This window comes from Excalfactoria chinensis, chromosome 1 (assembly GCF_039878825.1).
Source record: "Excalfactoria chinensis isolate bCotChi1 chromosome 1, bCotChi1.hap2, whole genome shotgun sequence".
NCBI classification, from domain to species: domain Eukaryota; kingdom Metazoa; phylum Chordata; class Aves; order Galliformes; family Phasianidae; genus Excalfactoria; species Excalfactoria chinensis.
The window spans coordinates 51180333-51191533 of record NC_092825.1 but is presented as its reverse complement, the minus strand read 5'-3'; positions in this window follow the sequence as shown (position 1 = coordinate 51191533).

Genomic DNA, 11201 nt, shown 5'->3' with positions numbered 1-11201 from the left:
GTTTACAACTCAGTGTGCGGCTCCAATGCATCCAGATCAATTAAGAGTAATGAGTTCAGTTGAGCAGAAGTGTAGTGGTGACAACTGGTGCCACGGTTAGGGTCACAGAGACTCTACATAACGCAGACTGTCCCTGAAAGAAGACCCCTGCAGTGAAAGGATATCTGCTTAAATCAGGTAGTTCAGAGTAGGAAGAGAGATTGACCAGGGAATGAATAAGTGATTTGCTATATTGCTTATGTTTCCTTGCCATTACATAGCACAACTTTTACTAGCAGAAGAGTTGGGGGGGACTTGCTGAGCACAGGGTGGGAAGAGGACTTTGCGTGCTTGTTTGTTTTCCTAAGAAAAGTGGGAGGTTTCTCATTAAGGATTTATGGGAAATTCAATTATAATAAAGATGTTTCCATTTTAGTTAAAAAAAAAAAAAATCACTAGGGGAAAAAAACATTTCTCAGCCATCTGTACTTTGTGCTTTCAGTTCTCAAGAAGAGAAAAGAAAGGTGCCTGAGGTCCTGTGGGAAGTCCCAGGAGGGGACTATATAGCATATGCAAAAAAACTCTAAAAAGTTTGGCAAACAGACCCAGGGCAATTAGAAGCACATAAAAAGCTCTAAACAATACCCAAATTACTAAGCTATCCACTGTCATTAGCAGCATAAATGCTGAAGGAGGTATTCTGCTGATTCAGGAGCGTATGGTGCTCTGGCCAGACCCCCCACTTAGATCTTGGGCCACCTCATAGCGAGCAAGAGAAGTTATCAGACATTGTTGATTGTCCGCTGAGGAGTGGAAATGAAAACATCTGCTATTCTTCACGGCAGCATTGCAGCTCAGCTAATGCAATTCACCTAGCAAGCTTCTAGGCAAACAAAACGGTGTGCCAGCGTTTCCAATAGCATAAATCAAGTATACAACCTGAAATGCTGTTAGAGATGCTATAAATAAAGATAAGTATATGTGGGGTGGGGGGGGGCAAGCTAATAAAAAAGATCCCATGTCTGTGGGGATTTGTGCTGTTGCTCTAACAAAGGGATACGATTCAACAAGCACAGCTGTTCCTTGCCCGTTGTTGCCTCCGCCCTTGCATTTTAAACAGTATTCATATTTAATTGAGCATTCTCAACGATATTTTCCCAAGTGCTTTTGAAAGGTCTGTTTGTTGCATTTGTCCGTGGCATCTCTATCTTCCAGATGCTAATTTCCTCATTACTGAGGTCTCTGTCGCTTATGGAAGGTCTAGGTCCCAACTGCTTTTAAGGTTAATATGGCGGGATACTAAGTATGGTGATATGATGGAGGAGAAAAGGTAATTTTAAAAAAGCAATTAGAGTCATATCATGACTTTAAAGACATACCCAGAGAAAGTCAATACCTGATTTTGTCCCCATCTTAGCAGCAGCTAGTAGCATGTGAGTGGCATGCTGTGCTTTTCTCCTAGACTCATCAGTGTAGTTATCTGCTGCCAGCAGAAGGCTGCAGCTTATGACCTTCCCTGCATTTGGCCAATGCATCATGAAACTGAAACCTTGAGAAGGATATGTGGACCTCCACAACGGTGCACAGGGTGAGGTGAGGACTCTGGAGCTGGTGTTTTGGCGTTGGCCCCAGACCTGGGGACAGAGGAGCAGCTCATAACCCCAGTGGCACTGGTATGTCTTTGGCATGGTTTATCCTAATGTTTGACTACATCACATGGAGGTGAGCTGATGTTTTCATGGAGCTCCAGTATGGAGGAAGACATCACAGGGAATTAAAACTTGGTGTGTCTACACAACTTTGACTACTGTTATTGCATGCACATTTCAGCTGCACCTGAAGTCTCACTGCTAAACCACTGTAAAGCCAGATACATAGGGTGCGTGGAAGGCAAAGGAGGCCAGCAGCACTTTGGCAAATTAGACTACTTTCACAAATGTTGAACTGCTTTCATTTTTGCTATAACTCCATTCTGCTGCCTCAGGCCTGTCCCTGCACTGTATGATTGCAGTTCTGAGCATCAACACACATGGAGATACCCCAGGGCAGGCACCCTGTGATCTCACCTCAGATCTCATAGGAGGGATGAAGATGGTGGGGCTACTGCTGAGATATCATAGAAAAAAGAAAAGCTGTCACTCAAGCAGTGCAGCACATAAATACCCCAGTGTCTCTGCAAGGAGTCAGCCTGAGCTGGAGGCATGCAGCCTTCTTGCAGGTCATTCACATTTGGGTCCAACTGAGCCTGAACAACAAGTGCCTGCTCAGAGAGTCCTGGCCCAAGGCAGCTGCACAATGCAGCAAATGCCTCGCATTAAGTGTGATATCGGGGTAGGTAAGCTTAGGAGAGGGTCTAGTTCTCCTGAGAGGTGCTACGTCTATGCTAAAGTCAAATAATTTTTTCTTATCAAACTACACAGTTTCAGGGCCTGTGCTTGGATGACTAAATGCATTCGAACTTTAAAATTCAAAGGAATGGTTGAAGGGAATCAAGTGCCAGATATAGACAAAGTCATTGCAGAGGTAGCAGGCACTCTTTTTGCCTTTAGACTTACTGTATGGCTCTTTCCATTGCTTTCAAAGTGATAATCACCCCTTTAAAATACAGCAGTGTTTGAGGGCATGATTGGGATGCCGCTGAATAATAGGATCTCATTTTACAGGGGATGGAAACACAAAGCAGAGGTAAGCAGCTATTAAGAGCTATTCAGTCTGCTCTGCTTCATACATTTCTGCAGTCAGTGGATGTAGCCAACACATCAGAGGTAAGGGAAACATATTTTAAAGATGTAAAATGTATATTAAGATAAGTATACATATATGTCATAAGGTGTATAATCACGAAAAGTGTTTGCTGAAATGTATGGTTAACACAGCTTAGATGCAATAGCTGTGATCCATGTTATGCTGTGCTTGTAATACCATTACAATCCATGTAGTTGCCCAAGGGAAACTTGAGTAGGAATTTAGTGCTATCTGGATGAACACAGGGCAAGGATTTGTCCTCCTGAGATGGATATTTTTTGTTGCTAAGACTGGACTGCTGCGCCACTGTCATCAACTCTGAAATGCCACATACTGGGAAAGTGCATGCACAGAGAAAGGTACCTGGTAGATATTGTATATCTGCAAGAGAGGGCTCTTTCTCTTTTTGATGAAGCAAAAACCTAAAACCAGGTCATAATCCCAAAACGGGTTTGCATTTTTAATCTAATTATCCACTAGACTCTGGAAAACCCTGGGAGTCTTCTGTTAACGCTGCTTGGCTTTATCACTTCAAGGCTCTCTGACACCACAGATCTGATTCAGCAAAACACTAAAGCACACACTCAGCCCAAGCACTGTGAGGACCTGCCTTCTTGTTAGCCAATACTTTCAGCCACTTTTAAGCATGCTCTTATGTCCCTTCAGCTTCACTGAAGCATAAGATCTACTTAAAAAACATTGTTTATTGAGAGCATACAGAACTAAAATATCATTGATGCAATTTGGTTTATGTTGCTAGCTCCTTCCCAAGTAGCCCAGCTTGTTAGATCTATTTGTTTGTTTTAATTTGAAATTCAGAGCTGTAAGGGGGAACTCTACAACCAAATTCTTGGTTCTGTTTGTTTGGTTTTCTCTGCAGATGTGGGGGTTCCAGGCCCCTTTGGGAACTGCGGTGCTACAAAGGATTTAGCACAAGGCTGAAGTCAAACATGGCTACGAAGCAGATTGACTGCATGTTACAGAAGCAGATGAGTAAACTAAGCTCTGTTTCGGTGCTCTTGGGTAACATTCTTGCATCTAGTCGTTTATCTTCAGCTCTAATCTTGCAAGCAATACATCAACAAATAATCTTCATCCATTCAAATGCATCCTTGATGTCAGTGGAAGCAACTGCAGAGAGTTTGCAGGCATGGATCATTATATAAGAAGAATAAGCAGTGAAAACCCAATCAAAAAGAGATCATGTCCATCTGCCACTGAAATCAGTGTTGATTTCCATCTGGTTTCAGCAGAAGCAGATGCGGTGCCAGAGCAGGACCTCTGTTCTCTCTGCAGTGCATATAAGCAAGCAGAAAGATTGCTTTTCTCGGACTGTTGTCACATGAAACAAATGAGCTTGGGCATGGCCATCTACAAATCCTCTCCTTTGCAATCTCTTTTATAAGGCTGGATAATTATATGGGAACTAATTCTCAGCCTGAATTTTCTCATATAAGACAAAGAACGTAGGCAAGACAGAGAACAATAAAGCTGACTTTGAATGAGTGGTTATTAGGAATTTCAGCTCTCTTGTTAATCTGCAAAGTCCTTACAGGCAGACTCCATGGGGAAAAAGGTTCCTGGAGACAGCAGAAGATGGTGGAGCCGTGGCGGCTTGCTGTAAATCTCACCGTGTATCATGTTCTTGCTGTGCTGGCCGGTGGCTACACAGGCTGACTCAGGGCTTTGTTCTCAGTGCCAGCTTGATCCCTGCATTTTCTTCTGGAAAAGAAAGGAGTCATAAAATTTCAATTGGCCTGAATAAAAGAGATAACAAAAGAAATGGGAACAGAGAAAGGCTGTTATTGCCAAGTTTTGGATGTATTAATACAATAGCACCTGAAAAATACAAGGAAGAAGTTTGGCTCTGTCAGAAAACAAGCTCTTTTCTTTTTTTTTAACTGCAAAACTGTTGTGTTATGCCTGTGGTCTGGGCTGCACAGCCTGTGTGTGAAAGCATCTCCAGGAGTCTTTCCCCTTAGTGGAGGACTCTATACTAATTTTTTCCTGACAAAAAGGCACAGCTTGATTCCTAAAGCTGTAGGAGGATGTGCCAGCTGCTGGAAGATCTGGCAACTGTGATGAAGCAGGAGGGATTTTGGCCCTGGACCATGCCCCACAGGAGAACAATTTCACCCTGCAGCTTGGCCAGAGGGAGTTTTAAAGAGGTATCCTTTCTCAGGGCTAACTTAAGAGAAAGGCCATCCTATTGGATGTAAAGACAAGTGGTAAAACTCTACTGGGTTCAGTAAACTATGTTGACAGAGACATCGGTCTCAGTACCAAAATGAAAAGAAGATTAATCTAGCTTTGGTGATGCTAATGCGCTAGAGGATCAATTAGTACAAAGGGACTGCAGAAAGCCCTAAAAATCTCAGGATACAAAATTGTTGTCAGAGGGTTCTTTTAGAAAAGACCAAGAAACCCTGGAAACCAGAAGCTTTTATATGGATAGATGTACACAGATGGAAGTCAGCCACAGCGAGATAAACATCAATACAGCTTTTTCTCTTTGCTTTCAAGAGTTTTGCCCTTAAGCAGACCTAATCAAGAATACCAGAAAAAACATCTGTAAGGAAAAAGGTGGACTAACATAGAACTGCCATCAAGGATACACCAATTCTACACCCACACTTTTAGCTATAATTCATCTTAAATCCAATCCCAGGTATTTTGAATCAGTTTTCTGAAACATCCATATAAAGCATATTATTGCCCTATGATTCAGCTCATCTCTTCTCCATGTGAGGCTCCCATCTCTATGACTACCTGAATGGAGGTGTTCAAGGAACATTTGGACATTGTGTTGAGGGACATGGTATAGTGAGAACTACTGGTGATGGGTGCATGGTTGGACTGGATGATCTTGTAGGTCTTTTCCAACCTTGGTGATTCTGTGATTCTGTGAAGCCTGGGGTGGTGGGTGAGGGAGTCCCATTGGTGAAGGGGCTGTTAGGTTGAGGCTGTTAGGTCAGGGTTGTTTCCCTGTCTTCTATTCTTCACAAAGAACCCACTCCTGAACCCACTCTTTTTCCAGTTTTTCTACTTAATTGTGTTGTCCCTTGTGTGTCTGTTTACATAGAGGTAAAAGAGGGCCTAAAACACCACACGATGAGGGCAAACAAATGGGAGCCACCTGCGTGCAGAAGGTATGGAAAACACTGGCCTGCAGTGCTGAGCTGCATTTTGGCAGGGCTATCAGCCTCCTGGCTTTGTGTGGTCCAGCTGATGGGCATTCAGTGAAGCCCTGAGCACCCTGATTTTGAAAAATTGAGGTTTTTCATGAGCTACAGGTCACGAGTCAACTTCCATAAATGCCAGCACAATGACATGTCAACCCTGCATGGCATTGGGGCACCTGATCATCACCTGACATCATCTCACACCACACGTAGCGCCTGATGGAGGAACCACCAATAAGTAAAAAGTCCTGAGGCTGTGCTTTTGCTTCCTGGGCACTGTCACCCTGGACTGGATGGGACATCCTTGGCAAAAGCCAAGGCCTTGTGCAGGGCAACCGGCAGCCATCAGCGCTGTGGCAGAGTACCTCATTTAACCTTGGTGAGGGAAACACAGACGCTTTCCCCTCTCAGCATTTGTTTTCAGTTGCTAATCCAGGAAACACACGTCCTTTCTATTTACTTAGAAAAGAATGAATAATAACCATGTTTCTGCTCGGCTCCTTCCCCGTCCCTGGCCCTCTCCTCGCTCCCCTCTAGCTTGCTATTAAAATGGAAACCCCTGTTACAGGCATGGCTGGGCTGCTAGAGCACTTAAGCAGCACACCGCGAGCTGCAGCCATTTACTATGTGCGATTGTTTCTGCGAGACCTAATAATTCTGCCATTGTTATTATAACACCGTGCACTAATACAAATGAGCTTGTAAATAGGGGTCCAACTAAAATAAAACCATTATAGTCACAGCCCAGGCCGTAAATCACAGACTGGTGTGTTCTGCTGTGGTTTGACCAAGAGCCAGGCAATAGTCAAATAATCAAACTGCAGATGTTGGGATAGCAAATCTGCTTAAATTTAAACTGTGGCAAAGGTCCAAACGACAGGGGGGGCAGAAAAGCGTCCTTTGCAGAATGGAGGAATTCTGCCCCCCCCCTTTCTTGTTAACTGGGTCTATAAAGCAACCAGACATCTTACCCAATAATCACACTGTTTCTCAGCAGATTGCTCACGCCACTGCCAGCTCAGAGGCACAGGAGCCATGTGAAATATCTGCACAGCAACTGATCGTTAGCACTGGCTGCCTGGCTTTCCGTGATGTCCCCACTGCTGTCCCCAAAGCCACCACCAGTGGGGAGCTCAAGCCCTCCAAGACTTTCTAGGAGAGAAGTCTAGGGGTACCCAGTAATGTCCTGTACCACAAACTTCAACAAAACTCAACAATACAGAGGGAGGACATGACCCTCTCTAATTTCTTGAGCTTTATCCTATAACTTACCTTACCTCCACCCCCATCTCACATTTGAACAACCCTGTTTCTCTGTGATTCAGCCCTGGACACAGCTGCGATTTGGCTTTTTTACTGAGAGAATCTCATGATGGGCACTACTGCCAGGTAGGCCAACGGCTCATGTCCCTAGAATCACTGAACATTCTGAGGTGGAAGTGACCCATAAGGATGGTCAAGTCCAGCTCCTCCCTCAAAGCATCCTTACAAAGATACTCACCTCCCTACAAGTCTTATGAGAAGGATCTGAGGGAAGTGGGATTTAGTCTGGAGGAAGCTCAGGGGAGACTTCCTTGCTCTCTACAATGACCTGAAAGGAGATTGTAGCAAGATGGGGGTTAGCATCTTTCACAAGTAGCAGTGGTAGGATAAAAGGTATTGGACTTAAGTTGCGCCAGGGGAGGTTCAGGTTCAGTATTAGGAAAAATGCAGTCTCAGAAAGAGTGGTGCTGCTCTAGAACAGGCTGCCCAGGGAGGTGGTGAAGTCACTGTTCCAGGAGGTGTACAAGAAAAGAGAAGATGTCGCAAGGAGTGACATGGTCTAGAAATGTCATAAGCATGGGTTGACGGTTGGACTAGATGATCTTATTAGTCTTTCCAGTCTTAGTGAGTCTATTTTTCAATGAAGAGGACAAGCCACTGCTGCAGAAGAGCTCAGAAGAGAGGTTTGCTCAGCATCTCTAAGTTTTACTGTTAGATTCTACTGTCTGTTTCCACAGCTGTGGTAGAAGTAATATGCTTGTTTCTCCTCCTAGCCAGGACTCAGGATCAGTGTCAGCAGTGTACAAATGCAGACAGTGTTCTCATTTGGAGAATACATGAGCCTTGGCTGTTGCTCTGTGACATCTGAAATGGTGTTATAAGCTTCTTTAGGGAAAGTATACGGTCATTTGTTTCTCTGACAGCTCAAGGCAAACAAATTGGATGGGTCCTGTTTCTCACCACGTTGTCATGTGGTCACAGGAGAGCTGTTAAATGCAAGAACCTCCTTCATGTAACTTTAACTTACCATGAAGGATATTTTTTACTAATTTTTTAATGCAATATTTAAGCAGCTGCCAGGCAACAAGACATAAAGGCAATCAATCACATAACCAGATGCCTTGTAGATACTTCTCTTGAGTAAGTTGCTCAAGAAATCCCTGAGGGGATCAAGCAGCCGTCTCTCTGAAGGAAAGTCAGCAGAATGAGTTGCCAGCCTTGGACAGGATACAAAGCAGTCATCCTCCTGAAGCCGCTTTTTCTCTGTGGCAGTGACACAAGCTGTGAATAGTAATGTTATTTCCCCTAAAACCTTGTGACTCTATTCCACCAGCAGAACAATTTGCCCTTCTTGCTCAGGAAATATTTGCTGCTAAAATGACTCGAAGGAAACACGAACCAAGCGTGTTCCAACCCAAAACTGTAGGGACCGCAGGAGAAGGGGCTGATTATGAAAAGCTGATAAAAAACCTTTTACCTTGAATTCTTCATGTGCTGAACTTGCAAGAACATCTTCTGCCCTTTTTTCCATTGGGTCTTTTTAAGGGACAACATAGCACCTGGAGGCAGAGAACTTTTTCTGCCTGTCTCCCTTCTGGAGAAAATAAATGTTAAAAGCAGAAAAATGTGCTGCTCCTAGCACACACTGCAAAATTAGCACCTTGGCATGCACTCCTTGCATATCCATTCTGCTGGATCCAAATTTCCACAGGTTTTCCTGCTCATTTTGTCAAGGCCACCATTTTTTAAAAAGTGCTATTCTTTTTGCCTGGGCCTTACAGTAAACCTGTTGCTCAGAGGAAGCCTGCAGAGAAAGCTTAGTTTCCTTTAATGCATTCCTAAGTGTCTTGGGGAGGGGAGTCATTCTGCTGTGTGAATCAGCCTGGCTTCCTCTGCCCATCAGAAAAACGGCGCAACCTTGCATTGCTACATAGTGCCACGCTGCTCAGGATATGGTTCATCTCTACTTCTGCTGCTGCTCCGCTGAGATCTGCTTTGCAATGTGTGCAGTAAGCAGATTAAAATCAGTGCTGGAGGTTGTTGTGAACACCAAGCATTAAATAAACTCCAACATCGTACTGTAATTCCTCATGAATGATTAGATCATCCTGCTGGGAGTGCTACCATTATACAGAAGGCAAATGTCACTGGTTGCCTCATAAATTTAGCATACAAGTATTAAACTTATTAGGTCTGATTCACTGCTGCCTAACTTTGGTTTATCCTACTACGAGGCAGAGGAGTTTCATCAGCAGAAATGTGTGGTGAAACACTGGTTCTGTTCTCTTTTAAAGGGATCAGCTGTTTCCAGTGACTTTCGTAAGACCGACACTAAGTAGATTCACAGTTGCTCTGCTCAAGCTATAAAGTGTCAGATCATGCAGGGGAGCCAGTCCCAGGAAAAAAAATATAGGCTGGTATTTCTGGCATATAGCTTGCACCCCTTCATAGCGAAGGTAGGTCTAGACTGCAAAACAACTATGTGCTTTGGAGCTATGTTGACAAAATCAAATTAGCTGCTTGGCTTTGGACACAGGATAGCTGCCCAAGTGTGAGTCCGCCACAGAGCTCACGTTGAGCAGGAGCTGGGGATGTGATTCAAAACCCAGACTGTCTCCATTGCCCTGGCAATGGCCAGAGCAACCCTGTCACATCTCTCACACTATCACTCTCCTGGGGAAGGGGAACAAAATGGCATGACACCATCTGAGTGCGCTGCACAGCTCCAGATCCAAATATGGTGACATTCTCTTGATAGTTCAGATTTTTCATCAAGAGAGTCACTTCCCTCAAAAAGAGTTTCCTTTCACCTCCTGCTTGTCAGAGTGGAGGTAGAAGTCTCAGGACATAAAAGCATTGTTGGGAAAACCTTTAACATCACATCCTACTGACAGCAACCCAGATATGAGAGCAGAATGTGGCCTCTGAAGCTCAAGATCCTTGACTTTCTGAGTGAAGGATTGTTCCCCACAGTCCCCCCGATGCACGTTGTCCAAGGTATTTTTAATGAGGTGTTGACTAATTCCCCCGGGAAACTTTTCCGCAGTCTGACAGGTCTCATTGTTAGCCTTCTAAACAGCCTGGATTTCGCTTTACCAGACTTCAACTCAAATTATTTCCCTCTTTCCTTGGTGTATTTTGCATCTTTCAAATATTTGTAGGCAGTTATCATATCCCCATTTTAGCTGTCTGGCAGCCAAGTTAAACATAATTAGCTTTTCTAATCTTCCTCCATAAATCCAACTTGCTCTCTTGAAATCCAGGGCCTTTCTCCTACTTACGTGTCTTTTTGGTATTATGAAGCTACATACTTTGTGGTTGTTTTTCACACGCCATCACTGATACCAGTAGGAAGAGACATCACAGAATCAGACAGGACTTTGGGGATGGTTTCTATTCTAGGATCACTTTTTGCTCTTTGTCATGCAAGCTTAGCTTTACTGTCAAATAATTCAGGGTTTCCTTTGAACATTTATATCAATGAGCATTTACAAAACTCAATCCCTGTTCAGTGTTCTTAAAGTGAATTTCTGTATGGGATAGATTAAGAGTTTTATGCTCGTTTCATAGGCAGAGTGTGCACGGGTAGACATCAAGGAAGGGTAGACATCAGGGAAGGCTAATTTACCTATCCTGGTTATTTATTAATTTGATGGGGGAAAGTGATGTTTTGTCAAAAAAGTGTGCTACACAAACAGTGCAAAAAAGGTTATCCCAGACGGGTTTTTGTTCAGCACAAGAAAATAGGGTACCCACAGTGACCATTGGCCACACAGTGCCCAAATCCCATTTGTCAGATCTGGATAAGTGAGAAGGAAGCATTTCAAAGTATATTTCCTACATGAATAGATGGAAGTTTAACCAGAGAAATGTTTTGCACACCTATTGGCTCTGTACGACCACCGGAAGGGAGGTTGCGGTCATGAAGAGGTCAGTTTCTTTTCCCAGTTAGCAGCAATAAGACAAGAGATGATGGCCTCAAGTTGCACCAGGGGTGGTGCAGATGGAATATTAACAAAAATTTCTTCTCAG